The sequence below is a fragment of the Lissotriton helveticus genome, chromosome 11, assembly GCF_964261635.1.
Source record: "Lissotriton helveticus chromosome 11, aLisHel1.1, whole genome shotgun sequence".
NCBI classification, from domain to species: domain Eukaryota; kingdom Metazoa; phylum Chordata; class Amphibia; order Caudata; family Salamandridae; genus Lissotriton; species Lissotriton helveticus.
In genome coordinates, this window is record NC_136072.1 from 1190073438 (window position 1) to 1190091540 (window position 18103).

The window sequence follows — 18103 nt, forward strand, 5'->3', positions numbered from 1 at the left end:
AACAATGCCACTCCACCCATTCATGCCGCTCCACCCATTCAAACCCCTCCACCCATCCATGCCGATCCACCCATCCAAGCCCCTCCATTCATCCATGCCCCTCCACCCATTCATGCCGCTCCACTCATTTAAACCCCTCCACCCATCCATGCCACTCCATCCATCCAAGCCCCTCCACCCATCTATGCCCCTCCACCCATCTATGCCCCTCCACCCATCCATGCTCCTCCACCCATCCATGCCCCTCCATGCATCCATGCCGCTCCATCCATCCAAGCCCCTCCACCCATCTATGCCCCTCCACCCATCCATGGCCCTCCACCCATTGATGCCCCCCACCCATCCATGCCCCCCCACCCATCCATGCCCCTCCACCCATTGATGCCCTCCACCCATCCAAGCCCCCCCCATCCATGCCCCTCCACCCATTGATGCCCTTCACCCATCCAAGCCCCCCCCATCCATGCCCCTCCACCCAACCATGCCATTCCACTGATCCATGCTGCTCCACCCATCCAAACCCCTCCACCCATCCATGCCGCTCCACCCATCCATGCTCCTTCACCCATCCAAGCCCCATCACCCATCCATGCCCCTCTACCCATCTATGCCTCTCCACCCATCCAAGCCCCACCACCCATCCAAGCCCTCCACCCATCCATGCCCCTCCACCCATCCATGCCACTCCACCCATCCATGCCCCTACATCCATCCATGTCCCTCCACATAACCATGCCATCCTACCCATCCACGCACCTCCCCACATCCAATCCGCTACACCAATCCAAGCCCCTCCACTGATCCATGCTTCTCCACCCATCCAAGCCCCTCCACCCATTCATGCCACTCCACCCTTCCAAGCCCCTCCCCCCATTCATGCCATTCCACCAATCCAAGCCCTCCACCCATCCCTGCCCCTCCTCCCAACCATGCCATTCCACCCGTCCAATCCCACCCACCCATCCATGCCCCTCCACCCAACCATGCCATTCCACCCATCCAAGCCCGTCCACCCATCCAAGCCACTCCACCCTTTTAAGCCCCTCCACCCTTCCAAGCCCCTCCCCCCATTCATGCCATTCCACCAATCCAAGCCCTCCACCCATCCCTGCCCCTCCTCCCAACCATGCCATTCCACCCATCCAATCCCACCCACCCATCCATGCCCCTCCACCCATCCAAGCCACTCCACCCTTCCAAGCCACTCCACCCATTCATGCCCCTCCACCCATTCATGCCCCTCCACCCATCCTATCCCGCCCACCCATCCAAGGCCCTCCACACATCCATGCCGCTCCACCCATCCAAGCCCCTCCACCCATCCAAGCCTCTGTTATCCTCAATCGCAGCTCTTTTTCCTTTTCCGCCTGTCTCCTCTTGTTTTTTCCCTGTGTCACCGTCTTCTTCTTCACTTCTGGGAAATAGAATTGATAAAAAAGACTTCTGCAGTGACTATTTAACATTCTTTTGTTAAATAAGAATTTATATGCACATATTTTCTAGAAATTATAAAAAGTTCTATTTTGTTCCCGGAGCCGGGATTGAATCATTACGTCATTTTGGCCTTTCTCCGAAATGAAGTGGTCAGCCTGATCTCGTCTCTCTCCATTCTTCATTTCTGGATGTCACAGGAATGACAGAAGCCTCTGCCCTTGGCCTCTGCCTGGTGAAAGGGCGAGGGGGCGTTGAGGCTTCCCAGACTCCTCTGCGCCCTCTTCTTGACCAGAGTCCGGGGAGTAATAAATGAACAATATTAATCACTGTGCATAATAATTTTAACTGATAAATTGCATGTGTGATATTTAATTGTGTGTCTTGATTAAAATACCTTTTCTAATTAAGTAAAAGCACCGGCTGGACAAGAATCTATTGACCACTATTCCATGTTTCATTGAGGTCTGAACCTTTGCCTCATACCAACTCCCAAAGGAAGTCTGCGGGTGCTGTCCTTTGCGACCCTAAGGCCCTCATTAGGATGGCGGGCGGACCTTGCCCATCCGCCATCCTCACGGTACTTGGGACCGCCCGCCAAATATGGCTGGCGCTGTCTGATAGACACCGCCACCATGCGACCCGGGCGGAAAAGCGGTGGATGGTCTTTTCGTCCGCCGCGGTCCCCCCACCATGGTAATATGGTGGAGGGAAATAAGTGGCGTGCGGACCAAGATGTCGGGCGGATCTGCCCGACATCCTAATGGGCCGCTAAGGGTCAACTGAGGCTCGGCTTTGGGTCCAATAATGTGGGCAGGCTCAAGATGCAGTGGTAAAAGGAGTGCATACTCACAGTCTGAGCTGACTAACTCCTGCCCGCCCTGACAAAGGGACGGGGGAGGGGAGTCGTGGTCTATATCAAATAGTGCTGCAAAGTCACGCTTCACCTTAGTTCAGCATCTTGTAGGTCATATTAACCCTTTGGCCGTGGCGGTAATTCTGCCGCGGCGCTGGGGGGGGAATGGGGGTAGCGCGGCGCCACCATGCTTTTGATGGAACCACACCGTCATGAGCTACGGACGGGCTGTGCTTATGAGGGCGTGGTTCCACCACAACTCCGCCAACTCACAAATTCACCCACACAGATGGGGAATCAGTGCCGTGTGGGCGGAGCAGCCGCAGCGTGACAGAACCACGCCGTCATGAGCACACGTCACCCGTGGCTCATGACGGCGTGGTTCCATCACAAGCATGGAAGGGGTTAATAAGACTGTGGCTCTTACGGTGGCATGCGGTGATCTGAAACCCAACCTGATATCGTTCAACAGACACTATCAGAAGAAGGTCAATATATTGGGTTTGTTCTATAGTCCATGCCAGGGCTCTCCAAAGTCAGTCCTGGAGGGCCGGATCCATGGCCGGGTTTTAGCATAACCCCATTTAGATAAATGTAGTGATCTTAAAATCTGACGTGGATCACGCCCTCCAGGACCGACTTTGGATAACCCAGGTCTATGCCTTTGATTGTAGGTTTGACGATGAAAGGTCGACCCACGACAGGACAATACTTTTCATTGTGTCTGGATCAGTTTTGAGTTTTGTAAAAATAGGCCTTTGGCGCCTTCCTTCAAACAGTTGGAGAGGTCCTGGCCGAGGAAGGTGCTAATGGTGGGGCATATTAGCAAGGGCCTTATCGCCGCTTTAGCAGCACTTTTTGCCACTAAAGCTGTGGTTTTTTATCGCCCTATCAGCAAGCTGTCGCAAACAGGCGTTAGTGACAGATTTCTGGCGATAGCGGGCGGTTTTCCTGTCGCCTTGCATGGCCTGCAATAATTATCTCTACTGACATGCAAGGTGGGCGTTCCTAACTAAAAGCAAATGAAAACAGTCGCTAACACTACTTACCTCTATTAGCAATGCAGGCGAAGCGATAAAAAAAGTTGCCCTAAGCGCGATTAGGTTAAGCCCCCATTGGCGTTAATGCGTGAATATCGCTGGATTTCCACCGATATTCAGGCATTTCGCCGCTATCGCTGGATATTTTAGCACAGTGGAGATAAACGTTGCTCATAGCATGTTTTCTCCGCTAAAATATCCAGCAATAGGCAGCAATGAAAATAAACGCGCTAAGTGCGTTTTTGCGATATAGTTCTTGGTAGTACGCTCTGATATTTTTAAGAGTGGGAGGGGGGGTACCTTGCCACTGATAAGCTGGTAAAGACTCAAGAGGGCAGCTGGGTGGTTTGGTGGAGGAGATAGTTCCTTGTAGGGGTTCACCGATGACCAGGCTGAAGAAGGTCAAGCTATCTTGACTGTGATTGGATTAGAATTGGTGGTTGGGGAGTCTCCTTGTATGTATCTTGCAGATCAGATTCAGCAGTTCTGAGCAGTGCTCACCAGAGATTCGATCACATTTGGGAGTATTAGTACTTGGGGTTTTAATGATATAGCTCAGTTTTCTGGTTTTATTGCTTTCTGATGTTATTTGGTCATTAAAAAATAGAGCTTTGGTGTTTAGTGCGTCACACTTGTTTGCTCACCTGAGTTGATTTACGCGCTCTTTGTCAGGATGTTTGTAGGGCTATTTTGTTCCTGTGTTCCAGGACATGTACCTGTTTTGTCTCATGGTTTAGGGAGTGTGTAAATCACCCTTTGATTACTTTCCTTAAGATGGGAGTGAAGATGTCCCTGATTATAACCATAGAGTTGTAAAGGTGTTGGACTGAGCAGTTATCCTCTGGTTTTACTCTCTTCTGCACACCTCACGATGGCTCCTTGAGACTGCCTCACAAGTGCTGCTCACAACTTTACTCCTCAAGTAGCAAAAAGGCTGCTTCGCTCCTTTGCCTACTGTTAAAAGTGATTGCAAGTAGTTTAAAGTAATCTTATGGTGACATGAACACCACACACATGAACAGCACACAAACTCCTCTTACCCTAAAATTGTAAAAAGAAATCCATCTCCATGGAATGAATCTGTGAACAGACACGAACCTTGATTGTGGCAATCTATGTCTAAATTACACTTCTACACATATGACCTCTCCTAAAATGCATAACACAGCAAAAAGAAGAAAATGTAGAACAAAATAAATATATCCTATTTCAAAACCACAATGATACACAGCAAAGTCGAGATACAATATAGAAAAAGAAATAAGAAACAACAGCTTTACTTGGGTGCATATGTATCAAGCCCTTTTCCGGTTCGCAAATGGGCCGATTCTCAGAATCAGCCCGTTTGCGAACGGGAAAAGGCCTTTTGGAATGTACATCCCAAAAGTGCATCGCAAATTAGAGAATCGCAAAATTTCAGATTCTCTATTTTGCAATTGCATTTAAGGAATCTCAAATTGCGATTCTTTAAATGCAATGTAAAAAGCACCTAAGTTGTGCGAATTTGGCATAAGAAATTGCAAATTACCACCAATTGAGAGTTGGTGGCAATTTGCGAATTCTTTGAAAAAAACAAGTTTTTGCTTTTTTCAAAGTGTCATGTGCCACACATACATGCCCTGAAGGCATGAATGTGCACCACATGTGCACACGTACATATTTCAGGGGTGCAAAAGGGTGTCCATTTGCATATCGCCATTGTCTAACCCAGGGTGGTGTGGAGTGCAAAAAAACGATGGATTTGGGCCCAGATCTTTTGACTGGGGGAGTGTGTGACATTGATCCACATTCAGTCCATCACTTGTTGTTTTTGCAATTGCCGCCCTAAGTGCGCTGGGGATGCCCAGACGTGGGTCCCAGGCACTCCACACCACTTGGAGTCAAGCTAGCCGGGCTGAAGAGAGGTGTTACCTCGAAACCGGTCCGGTCCTCGGATGCTTGATTCCGTTCTGGGAAGGACATGGCTTTTGTAGTTCGGACTGGACTGTTCCCATGGGGCAACAGGGTCAGAGCTGATTTGCATATCGCCATTGTCTAACCCAGGGTGGTGTGGAGTGCAAAAAAACGATGGATTTGGGCCCAGATCTTTTGACTGGGGGAGTGTGTGACATTGATCCACATTCAGTCCATCACTTGTTGTTTTTGCAATTGCCGCCCTAAGTGCGCTGGGGATGCCCAGACGTGGGTCCCAGGCACTCCACACCACTTGGAGTCAAGCTAGCCGGGCTGAAGAGAGGTGTTACCTCGAAACCGGTCCGGTCCTCGGATGCTTGATTCCGTTCTGGGAAGGACATGGCTTTTGTAGTTCGGACTGGACTGTTCCCATGGGGCAACAGGGTCAGAGCTGATTTGCATATCGCCATTGTCTAACCCAGGGTGGTGTGGAGTGCAAAAAAACGATGGATTTGGGCCCAGATCTTTTGACTGGGGGAGTGTGTGACATTGATCCACATTCAGTCCATCACTTGTTGTTTTTGCAATTGCCGCCCTAAGTGCGCTGGGGATGCCCAGACGTGGGTCCCAGGCACTCCACACCACTTGGAGTCAAGCTAGCCGGGCTGAAGAGAGGTGTTACCTCGAAACCGGTCCGGTCCTCGGATGCTTGATTCCGTTCTGGGAAGGACATGGCTTTTGTAGTTCGGACTGGACTGTTCCCATGGGGCAACAGGGTCAGAGCTGATTTGCATATCGCCATTGTCTAACCCAGGGTGGTGTGGAGTGCAAAAAAACGATGGATTTGGGCCCAGATCTTTTGACTGGGGGAGTGTGTGACATTGATCCACATTCAGTCCATCACTTGTTGTTTTTGCAATTGCCGCCCTAAGTGCGCTGGGGATGCCCAGACGTGGGTCCCAGGCACTCCACACCACTTGGAGTCAAGCTAGCCGGGCTGAAGAGAGGTGTTACCTCGAAACCGGTCCGGTCCTCGGATGCTTGATTCCGTTCTGGGAAGGACATGGCTTTTGTAGTTCGGACTGGACTGTTCCCATGGGGCAACAGGGTCAGAGCTGATTTGCATATCGCCATTGTCTAACCCAGGGTGGTGTGGAGTGCAAAAAAACGATGGATTTGGGCCCAGATCTTTTGACTGGGGGAGTGTGTGACATTGATCCACATTCAGTCCATCACTTGTTGTTTTTGCAATTGCTGCCCTAAGTGCGCTGGGGATGCCCAGACGTGGGTCCCAGGCACTCCACACCACTTGGAGTCAAGCTAGCCGGGCTGAAGAGAGGTGTTACCTCGAAACCGGTCCGGTCCTCGGATGCTTGATTCCGTTCTGGGAAGGACATGGCTTTTGTAGTTCGGACTGGACTGTTCCCATGGGGCAACAGGGTCAGAGCTGATTTGCATATCGCCATTGTCTAACCCAGGGTGGTGTGGAGTGCAAAAAAACGATGGATTTGGGCCCAGATCTTTTGACTGGGGGAGTGTGTGACATTGATCCACATTCAGTCCATCACTTGTTGTTTTTGCATTTGACACCCTGGCACCCTTGAAATTGCATTCTCAATTTGCGATTCTCTAATTGCGAATCTCTAATTGCGAATCGCAAATTGAGAATACCTTCCCATTCATTCCCATGGGCCTCCTGGCCCATAGGAATGAGTGGGAAGGTATTCCCTAACTACGATACGCAATTTGCTAATCGCAATTAAGGAATGCCAAGGAATCGCAAAATATTTGCGAATTATTTATTACATCCTGTTTTGCGATTCTCAAATAGCGATTCTCTAAAAATCGCTCTTTGAGAATCGCAATAACGGTATTTGATACATATGCCCCTTAGTGAATTAATTAAATGACACAGATGTTAAATTCTACACATCAGCACCACTTGGCCTCAGCAACCGCAGGGAAAAACCAAGATCCTGAAAGTTGACAGGGCCAGCATAACCGCAGTCACTTTTGCTGATAATGCACAGGAAGAGGCTGAGTCCTTCACTGACCTGGGCTGAGTCGTAGAGAAATGGGGCATCACAGACGGCAACGTCACAGCAAGAATTGGCAAAGCAAGGGCTGTCTTCATTCAGCTGAAGAAGATCTGGAGCTTCAAGGACCTAACGCTGCAAACCAAGACACGGCTTTTTAACACCAAGACCGTGTATGTGTCCGTGATATGAGTGTTCCCTAATGCGCACGCCATATTTACCAGGAGAGTGTTGGTTGGCACAAGTACAGGCATGGTGCTGTGATGTCAGGCGCTCACATACAGGTAGATTCATGAAGCCAAAATCGTCACGCAAAGGGCCAGATTCTGAGAATCTGCCCTTTGCGAGCGCAATTTTTGCATTTGGGATTCATCATCCCAAATGCTAAGATCGCAATTATAGAAATCGCTAAATTGCGAAGAATCGTATTTAAGGAATCTCAATTAGAGATTCCTTAAATGCTATTCATGAACCTTTTTAAAATTGCGAATTCGCAATATGGGGGCGCTATTTACCGCGAAGTGTAACTTCGTGGTAAATAGCGAAAACTTAGAAAAATGCACTTTAGTGCATTTTTCTAAGTTGTATGTTGCGCACACACATGTCCAAAGGACATGTGTGTGTGTAACACCAGTGTACATTTGCATTTCAGGGGTCCTACAGGGTGTCCTTTGGATACCCTGGCACCCTTGAAATCGCTTCCTTATTTGCGATTCGCTAATTGCGAATCGCAAATAAGGAATGACTCCCCATTCATTCCTATGGGTCTTGAGGCCCATAGGAATGAAAGGGAAAGCCAGTTCCAGCTCCTCCCTCAGTTACAAGACCAGCAGGTCTGCAGTTTGAGAGTAGGTTCAGGACACAAGGTTTTAACCCCTCCTCTTGTGATCTTCCACTGTCAGCTTATGTAAGAGGACGCCTTTGACTTCCAGGATAACCTATTGCCGCCAGGTCTTCCCTCTCACCTGGGCCATGGAGCTTTGAAGCAAACGGCCCATGGTCCAAGGCTCCTCTCTAAATACCTGTAGTTCAGGTAAGATGAATGTGAAGTTTATCGTGCAGGCGGATGCCGCGACAGACAGATGGCTGTTCCACAGAGCGGATGGCTCTTTCCAGCAAATCATTTAAATGGATTGATCATCCTGAAAATGGTTGTGAGGAGATGTATTGTTGAAGCTTCCTTCCAGGAATGATGGATGCGCCCGTCTGGCGCTCAGGTGAATCAGGGATGGAGTGAGATGGATTCCCCACACACTTGCAGTGAAGCTGACAAGCAACAATGACATATTTCCTATCTTTTGAAGTAATTTCCTGCTGACATAGTGTCCTTCCTATACACCTACAATAGTTCCTCCAGCTGCAAAAATAGACCCATAATTCAAGTTATGAAACACATCTGCTGCCGTAATTGTTTCTGATCCTCTGAGACCTGAAGAAACTCATAATTCTGAGGCACGTTCCCAGATTCAGCAGATCAAGGGCCTCATGTAGGTAAATAGTATTTACCGAATTTTACAGATTCGGTATTTACGAATCGGTAAATGCTATGTAGCTAAAAAATCGGTAAAAATTACCGAATCGTTAAGATTAGGTTTTTACCGAATCGGTATTTACCGATTCGGTAATTGCCATTCATTCCTATGGGCCTTGAGGCCCATAGGAATGAATGGCAATTACCGAATCGATAAATACCGATTTGGTAAAAGGGGGAAAACATTGAAGGGTGGCAGGGTGTCACTTTGACACCCTGTTGCACCCCTCAATTGTTTATGAGTGCACATGCTGCAGACATACATGTCCTAAGGGCATGTATGTCTGCAACATGGCACTGAAGCAATTTGCATTCAATTGCTTTTTTTTTTTTTGTTATTTACCACCAACTTGTAGTTGGCGGTAAATAACGAATCCTAACATGGGATAAGCACCCATTTAAGTGCTCCCTAAATTAGGAATTGAGTAATTTACCGAATCGGTATTTAAGAAATCGGTAATTTACCGATTCCTTAAATTACAGATTAGGTAAATTACCGAATCCTTAATTTCGGCCCCCTACATAAGAAAAGCCCATTACCGGTCGGTAACAGCTGAAATTCGTTAATTTCGGCCGCTACCGACTGGTAATGTGCCACCTACATCTGGCCCCAAGTTAGAAATATCAGGGGCGGCATTACTGTTCCTGATGTTCCTGCCTCATAATCAGGGCCGAGTGCGGGGGATGTGGCGCTATCAAATAAATTGCCCAAGGATGTCAAACACAGGGACCGCGCCTGAGGTACTTTGTGTTTGGGCCCAATAAATGTGCAGAATGTAATAACATGGGATACCGACATGCAGTGCAGGAGTGTTGACATGCAATGTTTGCACCAGGATGCAAACATTGGACATCTTGAGGCTCCTGGATATGCAATATGAGGTGGTAGCGGCTACTGGGCTTGTAGAGTGAAGAGCGGGAGCACCCGTATGTACGTGAGAGATGAGGAGCAATGAAGAGTGAGGGGTAAGGAGTGAGAGGAGAGAGAGATGGATGAGAAGTGGGGGATGGGTAGCGAAGGATGAGCAGGGAGAGATGGGGGGATTGAGGATTGTTGCTTGAAGGTGGGGGAGTGCGGGATAAAGAGTGATAGGTGAAGGTTCAGAATCAAAGAATGACCGACCACTGATACTGCAAATCTTGCCCAAAGATAATAATGGAGGTAGTAACTTAAGATAAAACTCTATAGTCTGTTTCTCTCTTTGTGCCCCAAACTCATCATACTTCATGTCCTTGTACCACAACCTACTCATGGTAAATGTCCATCTGATGCACTTTACAAAGATTAATTCTCTTTTCAGGGTGCTATATTAATTTCATGGTATGTCTTATCCATTTTAGTACATGTAATATACATTTCAACACATCACCTTCATTTCAGAGCGTCATCATAATTTCAACTTATCCCATATTTTTTCAACATGTGTCTTATTCTTTTCATTGCATGCTCATTTATATTACAGGGTTTTATGTTATCTTCAAGTTGTGTCTTATTCATATTAAGCCACATTGTTTTCATTGTGACACAGGCCATATTCATTTCAACAGGTGCAATATTTATTTCAATATGTCACATATTCATTTCAATCCTTGTCAAATTAATATTAATATATGTTAGATTCACTTCAAAATGTGGCATATTCTTCCCAATGTATGCCATATTCATTTCAGCCAGCTTATATTTATTTCAGTTTTGATCATAATCATTTTAAGGCATGCAAAATTCTTCTAATGGAGATCAAATTACTTTCAAAGCATCCACTATTTTTTTCACTGCACGGTATATTCATATCATCTCAAGTCATATTTATTTTAATACATGTCATATTTCTTTGAAGAGACATCATACTCATTTTAATAAATATTATAATGAAGGCTCCCTGCTTTCCATTTCTGCTGATTTGTACAGGTAAATACAGACAGACATTTATTTTTATGTGTGTATTTATTTTTAAATTTACATAAAAATGGATAGTGGGTTGACTTTTTTGAGTGATTTTAATGCTGACAGGGATAATGTAAAAAACACATTTTAGTAAAGAGGTTTAAGCCCAGTAGACAAGGTTGGGATCAAAATGTGCATGTTTCCATATGATTTTACTGACTTATCATCTGTGGGTGTTTATATCACTGAAATCTGTAAGGTATTCAATCAAGAGTGCACATTTATATACTACTTTCTACCTAATTAGTTTTACAAAACACCAAAAAGTATAAATAGAGATATAATTAGCATACAAATAAATATAGATAAACACAGACTGAAATGTATAAAAAAATACCATAAAACCGGAAGCCCTATTCATAATCAATGTATGTCAGATGTTTTGCAATGTAGTCATATTCATTTCAACTTATGTCATTTTTTTAGCATAGATCATATTGAATGTATCATGCCATACTAATTTCAAGATGTGTCATTTCCCTCTTAATAAATTCCATACTGATTTTAGTGCACATCACATACATTTTAGTGTAAGTCATAATCATTTTTAACACTTGTCATACTCATTTCAGCAAATGTCATATTAATTTGAACATGTGTCCTAATCACTTCAATGTGGCTTATATTAATTTCAATAAATCTCTTATTTAATTTCATACATGCAATAGTCATTTTAATTTGCGTCATATTCATTTCAATATGAGTCATGGTCATTTCAATGCGAGCCAAATTCCTATCAGAACCAGTCATATTCATTACAATATGGCAATGTTCGTTTTGAGGTGCATCATATTCTTCTCAACATATATTGTATTCATGTAAACAAAACTACAATATAGATACTTTTATACATGTCAAATTAATTTCACTAAATGTTATAATACTTTAAGGAAATAATATTCATTTCAGCATCTGGCATACTTCTGTTAAAACATCAGTCACTTCAGCACATATTGTATTCTTTTTTATGCAAGTTATATTCTTTTCATTGTATGCTAAATTCTTTTTAGTGACAGCATACTTATTTTCACAATGGCTGACATATTTCAGTATATGTTTTATTCAATTTGGAAAATGTTATTGAATATAAAGTACAGTGCTTCTTAGATTATGGATTTACCATGTATCATATTGGTTTTGAAAAGGGATGTTTTCATTTTGCTGTGTGTTACTTTCTGTTTACTGAGTGGCATGTATTTCAGGGGTGTCATTTTGTAGAGCTGTAATTTTGACATGAATGGCTTCCCATAGAAATCCTCTTTGCAGATTCAATTTATGGCCCTGTATGGCTGCAGGGTCATGAATCTTTTGAAACATAAATCGAACAAGGACACTTCTTTCTCATGCTGTACCCAATGGTTAAAGCTGAAACCTGTTTTTACTGAGACATTTTAAAGGCAGGAGCTGCTGTTGAATGCTACATGAAATAGCTCTTCCTAGCTCTGCTCTTGGGTTTAAAATAATAGGGCACCTGTGGTTTAAATATGTCTGGATGACCCCTTACCCTGAGTCCATATTTCCAGTGCAGTAATTCAGAGAAGCAACAGTAAATCACACTAAGCTGACATTTACTTTTCTTTGCAATGTCTAGATTTATACTGTTTCCAGTTTTACAACCTATTTCCCTACTGCTGTGCTAAATCAAAGCCATTTTACATCTTCTGCTAAATAGAACTCTTTGGTCACTCAGGTCAAGTATTTTATAGGTGGGCAGATAATTCTTACCTCTAGGTGGGGCCAGGGATTGTCCACCGCGTGGAAACGTTTGGCACCCACTCAACAAAGCCCCCATATAATCCCTTCACTGTATTTGTGAGGTAGGTGTGTGCACATTTTGCGATTACCAGTGGGTTGCAAATAAACCTACCTCATTAATATTCATGAGGTTGGTCGGAATTTGCGACCCATTGGGGATCACTAAATTCACAGGGGTGGTGGCCTGCTGGAGGCAGCAGTCCACCATACCTGTGATTGTTTTCAAATAAAGCAATGATTTTTTTTTAATACAGCCCATTTTCCTCAAAGAAAAACTGGATGTGATTCAAAAACAAAAATGAAAAGTTTTCTTTTCATTTTTAGGTAGAGCCTGGGCAGCGCATGAGCTGCTGCGAGGCATGCAGTAGTGGAGTATGGCTTTGAAGCCCCGCCCACTCTCCGCCCATATTTTTAATTGGCTTGTGTCATTGTCTTTCAAAAATGCTGGCTTCCGAGTCATTATTAGGCTTTTTAGTCCCTTCTTGGTACCGCTTTGTCTGTATTGTTTACCTCCCATAGCGACTGGACCTATTACCTGTTTTGGTACATGGTCTTCTTTATAAGTTGGTGAGCACTATTTTATTTAATTCTCTTCCTCTATTCCACCCACTACCTCGCAGCACGCCGCCCGCTTTAATTTGAATTTTTACTAATGGCTGTCCACTTCAGCAGCCATGTTTTTAGTTTATTTATTTTAGCAGCACGGTCCGCATTTAGCGGCCACGTTTATTTATTTGTTTATTTTGTTTACTAGCGTCCACGCGACGCTTTCAAATCCCTAGAGGCTGCACCCCTTTCTTTACACAAACCACGTCTGAATAAAGGTATGCGTCGGACATTAAAGTGAAAGTGTGGCATGGGAGCTTTTACCACCAAAAAAAAACCGTCTGTTTGTCAACTTGACAAACAAATGTTTTATTTTGTCAAAGCCCCCATGCCGAGGTTTCATTTTAATGTCGGACACGCCCCTTTCTTTAGACGCGGCTTGTCTAAAGAAAGGGCGCGGCCTTCATGAATGTGAAAGCACTGCATGGGCGCTAGTAAACAAACAGATATTTGCAATGCAATAGGTCTCACATTTGCGAGAGTCTAAGCTATTGCACTGCCAATAGCTGAAACTCTTGTTAATGGGAGACCTATTGCATTGAAAATGCTTGTTTAGGAGCAGGCAGTGGTCCGAAGTATGGAGGCCATGTCCTTGCATGTCCTGCTCAGTCCTCTGCTTCTATGTACCACTTATTCCATTTTGGTGCAGTGGTCCATTCTCCTGGCCCATACTGTAACCATTTAGAGGGTTTCTGGTATGCCGGTGGTGGGATATTCGTCTCTTGATGATTATGTACCCTGGCACTATGAAAGTGCGGATGCTGCGTAGGCCAGAAACGTCATCGGTAAGCCCCAAAAGCGTAACCTGTGGGTCTAAGTCTAGGGGCCAGTCCAGTACACACCATACCATTATGTTTATTGAGCGCCGATACCGCGGAACCACTGGGCACTCTCAGATCGTGTGGTAGAACGTATCCGATGGACCTGACCATCAAAGGTAGACCTGGCTAGCAGCCCTACCGATGCGCCGCAGCGTCACTGCGCAGGGCAGGAGCCCTGCTTGATTTGAGGTGGAACTCCCACTTCACCCAACTCTAAATGATAGATGTAAGTAACAATGCACATATTTGAATTGGATAAGCCGGAGGCTCATGGAGACCACAGCACTCGGACGGCCTTTTTGTCTTCAGTCCACTCACCATCCTACAGCGTACCCAGATCTTTCTCTCAAGCCGTCTGGTTGGGTGAATTATTCACAATGGTTTTATACAATCATGAGACATTCCTTTTACCAAGCCTGTCTAATACCAAAAGAGGGCTAAGGAGGGCCATGTTCCGGCAACCTGGGGAGCCCTTTCTCATAGGTGGCTAATACGTGCGTCAGTTGTAAATACCTGTAAAACGGCTTTTTATGCATTTGGTACTCCATCAATAGGTCCTCAAATGTTTTAATGTCACTGCCCCTCCACACATCCCACAGGGTCGATATACCAATCCGGTCCCACTGGGAGAATCGTGAAAGCCTCATGGCCTGTGTTGACCTTGTGCTTTGCCAAAGGAGAGCCATGGCTGTAAGGTTTTGATGAGAGTGATCTGTTCCTGTTTGCAGACTGGTGCCCTCCATACTCCTGGAGAAATCTCCTCCAGCTGGTGCCGACGTAGACTTCTCCTAATTTTCCATCAGCCCCTTTGCATCGGGAATAAGCAACGATCAACACCTTGTGAAAAGTTCCAGTGGAAAACCATTGCGTCCAGGAGCCTTGCCAAACAGCATGGAGGGGATAGCTTGTTGGCCAAGGACATTGCATTCAACATCTGGCTGCATTTGCATTATGAGTTCTCACACAAGGGGGTGGCACGCTCAGCCTCAATTTGAAGTCGACTAGTAAACAGGGATCTGTAATAGGAAGCAAACTCAGCCACGATATGGCCACTTCACCTGGGGACATTGTAGTATCTTCATGTTGTGTTATTATGTACTATGTTATCTTGTTCCTAGCTGCTCAGCCAGTGTGAGTGTTCTGTGTGGAATGTTGGTGTACATCTCTTTTCTTTTTTGCAAATACGGCCGGCCCGGCTGTGAAGTGCACCACCGCGGGATCCAAGCGGCCGCAGCATGTTTATTGGGGCAGCAAGATGCGGATCGGCAGGATGCTGTAAGTGGGGGCTTTCCTTGGTGGCAGCTGCACTAGCAGAGGATTAATGAGCACACCGTAATGTGGCAAACCCACGAGGGTATAACGTGGACTACCGATCCCAGCATGCACAGGCTCCCATGAGGAATATTAAATCTCAGAAGGGGATGACTCGGTGGTTGTGATTGCTGCATGTATCGCGTGCTGCCTTTGAGGAAGGAAAGACTGTTTCCGAAACATGTCAGGCATTTACTGCTTGGATTTTTAACTTAACTGACTCGAATGCCTCCAGATAATAAACTGACCTGCTTTCAAGAGTGCACTTCGCCTAGGGGCAACTCCTATTATATATATATATCTATCTATCTATATATATATATATATATATATATATATATATATATATGTATATATATATATATATATATATATATATATATATATAGATAGATAGATATATATATATAGATATAGATATATATATATATCTATATCTATATATATATATATATATAAATATATAGATATAGATATATATATATATATCTATATCTATATATATATATATATATATATATATATATATATTACCTACTGGCGGTCGCCAGTAGGTATATATAGTTAGGATTTTTTCTCTATGGGATTTTTGAAAATTCTATGTCTAATAACTTTGGCGTTTGTGGACGGAATTGGCTGAAATTTTCAGGAAAATGGAACATTTTGTTTCTGAGCAGCCCCTGAAAATTTGGGGGGGGGGTTCGTCAAGGGGGGGCCGAGAAAAAAGGGGGGTCCCAAAACATGTTTTTAACATTGAGTTTTCCATAGGGCGGTTGGCCTCACTTTTAGCCCGAACGGCTGAATGGATTTGCACGAAACTTGGCAAAATTGTAGGGACTGGTAGCCCGATGTGCCTTTGCTAGGTCTCAATATATGTGCTCCAGTGGATTTTGAGAAATTAACGTTCAAAAAAAGATATATATCTGTAACAGCGGACCGGGCAGCGCTCCAGTTCGCGTAATTTTCTCGTTACGGAGCTTTGTGAAGCGAAGCTGATTGGTTCTCCGGCGTCTGTAAACATTCCAAACAGTCCGTAGCGGCCGCCATCTTGTCTCTCGGTAGGATCGAGAGACAAGAGGAGGCCAAAGCGAAGGGGCAAATGACCATAAGGGGGCATAGTAGATCCTCCCTGACCCCCTAGGTTTGATGTGGAGGTTTTAAAAGGGCCCCGCGGGGCAAAAAAAATAAAAATAATAATAATCGAACGGCTGAATGGATTTGCACGAAACTTGGCAAAATTGTAGGTACTGGTAGCCCGATGTGCCTTTGCTATGTCTCAATATATGTGCTCCAGTGGATTTTGAGAAATTAACGTTCAAAAAAAGATATATATCTGTGACAGCGGACCGGGCAGCGCTCCGCTTCGCGTACTTTTCGCGTTACGGAGCTTTGTGAAGCGAAGCTGATTGGTTCTCAGGCGTCTGTAAACATTCCAAACAGTCCGTAGCGGCCGCCATCTTGTCTCTCGGTAGGATCGAGAGACAAGAGGAGGCCAAAGCGAAGGGGCAAATGACCATAAGGGGGCATAGTAGATCCTCCCTGACCCCCTAGGTTTGATGTGGAGGCTTTAAAAGGGCCCCGCAGGGCAAAAAAATAAATAAAATTTTAGTTTTTTTGCGTGGGGAGCGTCCGGTTCGCGAACCGGGAAGCGTTCTGGGGAGCGTACTTTGTTGAAAATTAGTGAAAAAAGTTAGAGTAAAATAATAATTGTGAGTGATCAGATGTAGGGTAGCTCTGAGAAGAGCTTTTGGGTTTATGGTACAATTAGGTACTTATAAGTAGGTACCAATGCACAGTCTTAAATTCAGAATGAAAATTCTGTTGCCCTCATCTGAGAAGTGAACTCCACCTCCTCTGTAGATATCTTGCATGTAGTAACGCAAGTTATTGTTGTACAAGGAGCCCATTCCATGGTCTCTCATGTAAGCTGAAACAGATTTGTTTACATGCTTCCTCGACTTCTCAATTTGTGGACAAAATTGGTTCGACCACCTCCATTTCTGTCTTTGGCATATATTTGAATATACCAAGGCAGTCTGAGGAAAAAGTGCCATTAATTGCTCAAAGGTGTCCTTTAAAAGCATTTCCAGACCTACCCCAGTCAAAGTGCCCAAGTCATTACCTCCACAGTGCACAATTAACAGGTCAGGTTTTGGCAAATGCATAAAGGTTTTCACCAATGGTATCAATTGGTGACATTTTAATCCTCTGTGGCCAAACCACTTAATTTCCACATCTTGTAAATTGAGGTTAGGTAAATTTCTGTTATAAGCATACCTCTGAGCCCAGTAGATGTAACTATGTCCAACAATCCAGACAGAAAACATGGTGAGAGAAGGTTCTGCTGCAGTCAGATGAAGTGTGGCAATGAAATGGCAGTTGAAAAAATAAGAGTTTAAAATGAAAAAAACTGTGGAGTTTCTGTGTTAATGAAGCAGTAAGAGTGATTGGTGGATTTTGATTGCTGAAAACAGAAAGTTAGGGTGCATGGATGAGTTCTTTGAAAGATGTATTTTGAGTGGTCAAGAAAAAATCATTAAATGAAAGAATGCACTGGATATGCAGGTGCACTGAGAGTTCAGAGTTCAATTGCAACATTGTTGTGTGAACTTGCAAACACCAGAGGTCTTCCAAGAGGTGGTTGCTATGCAAAAAAAGCAGAGAGGGCAGAGGGGGGAAGGGTTTTGATTTGAAAAAAAGTGAGGGAAGAGTTTTGATTGGGTGACATGAGAGATATGTGTGAAGAATTACAGCATTTCTGTGCTTTTGATAGCTGCAGACTCTGGAGTGCATACCTTTTGCTCTGCTGAAGACAAATTGGTGTGTTTCTGAGACTGTTTTGAAACTCAAAGTATTTGCTAAGGTGAGAAAAGATTTC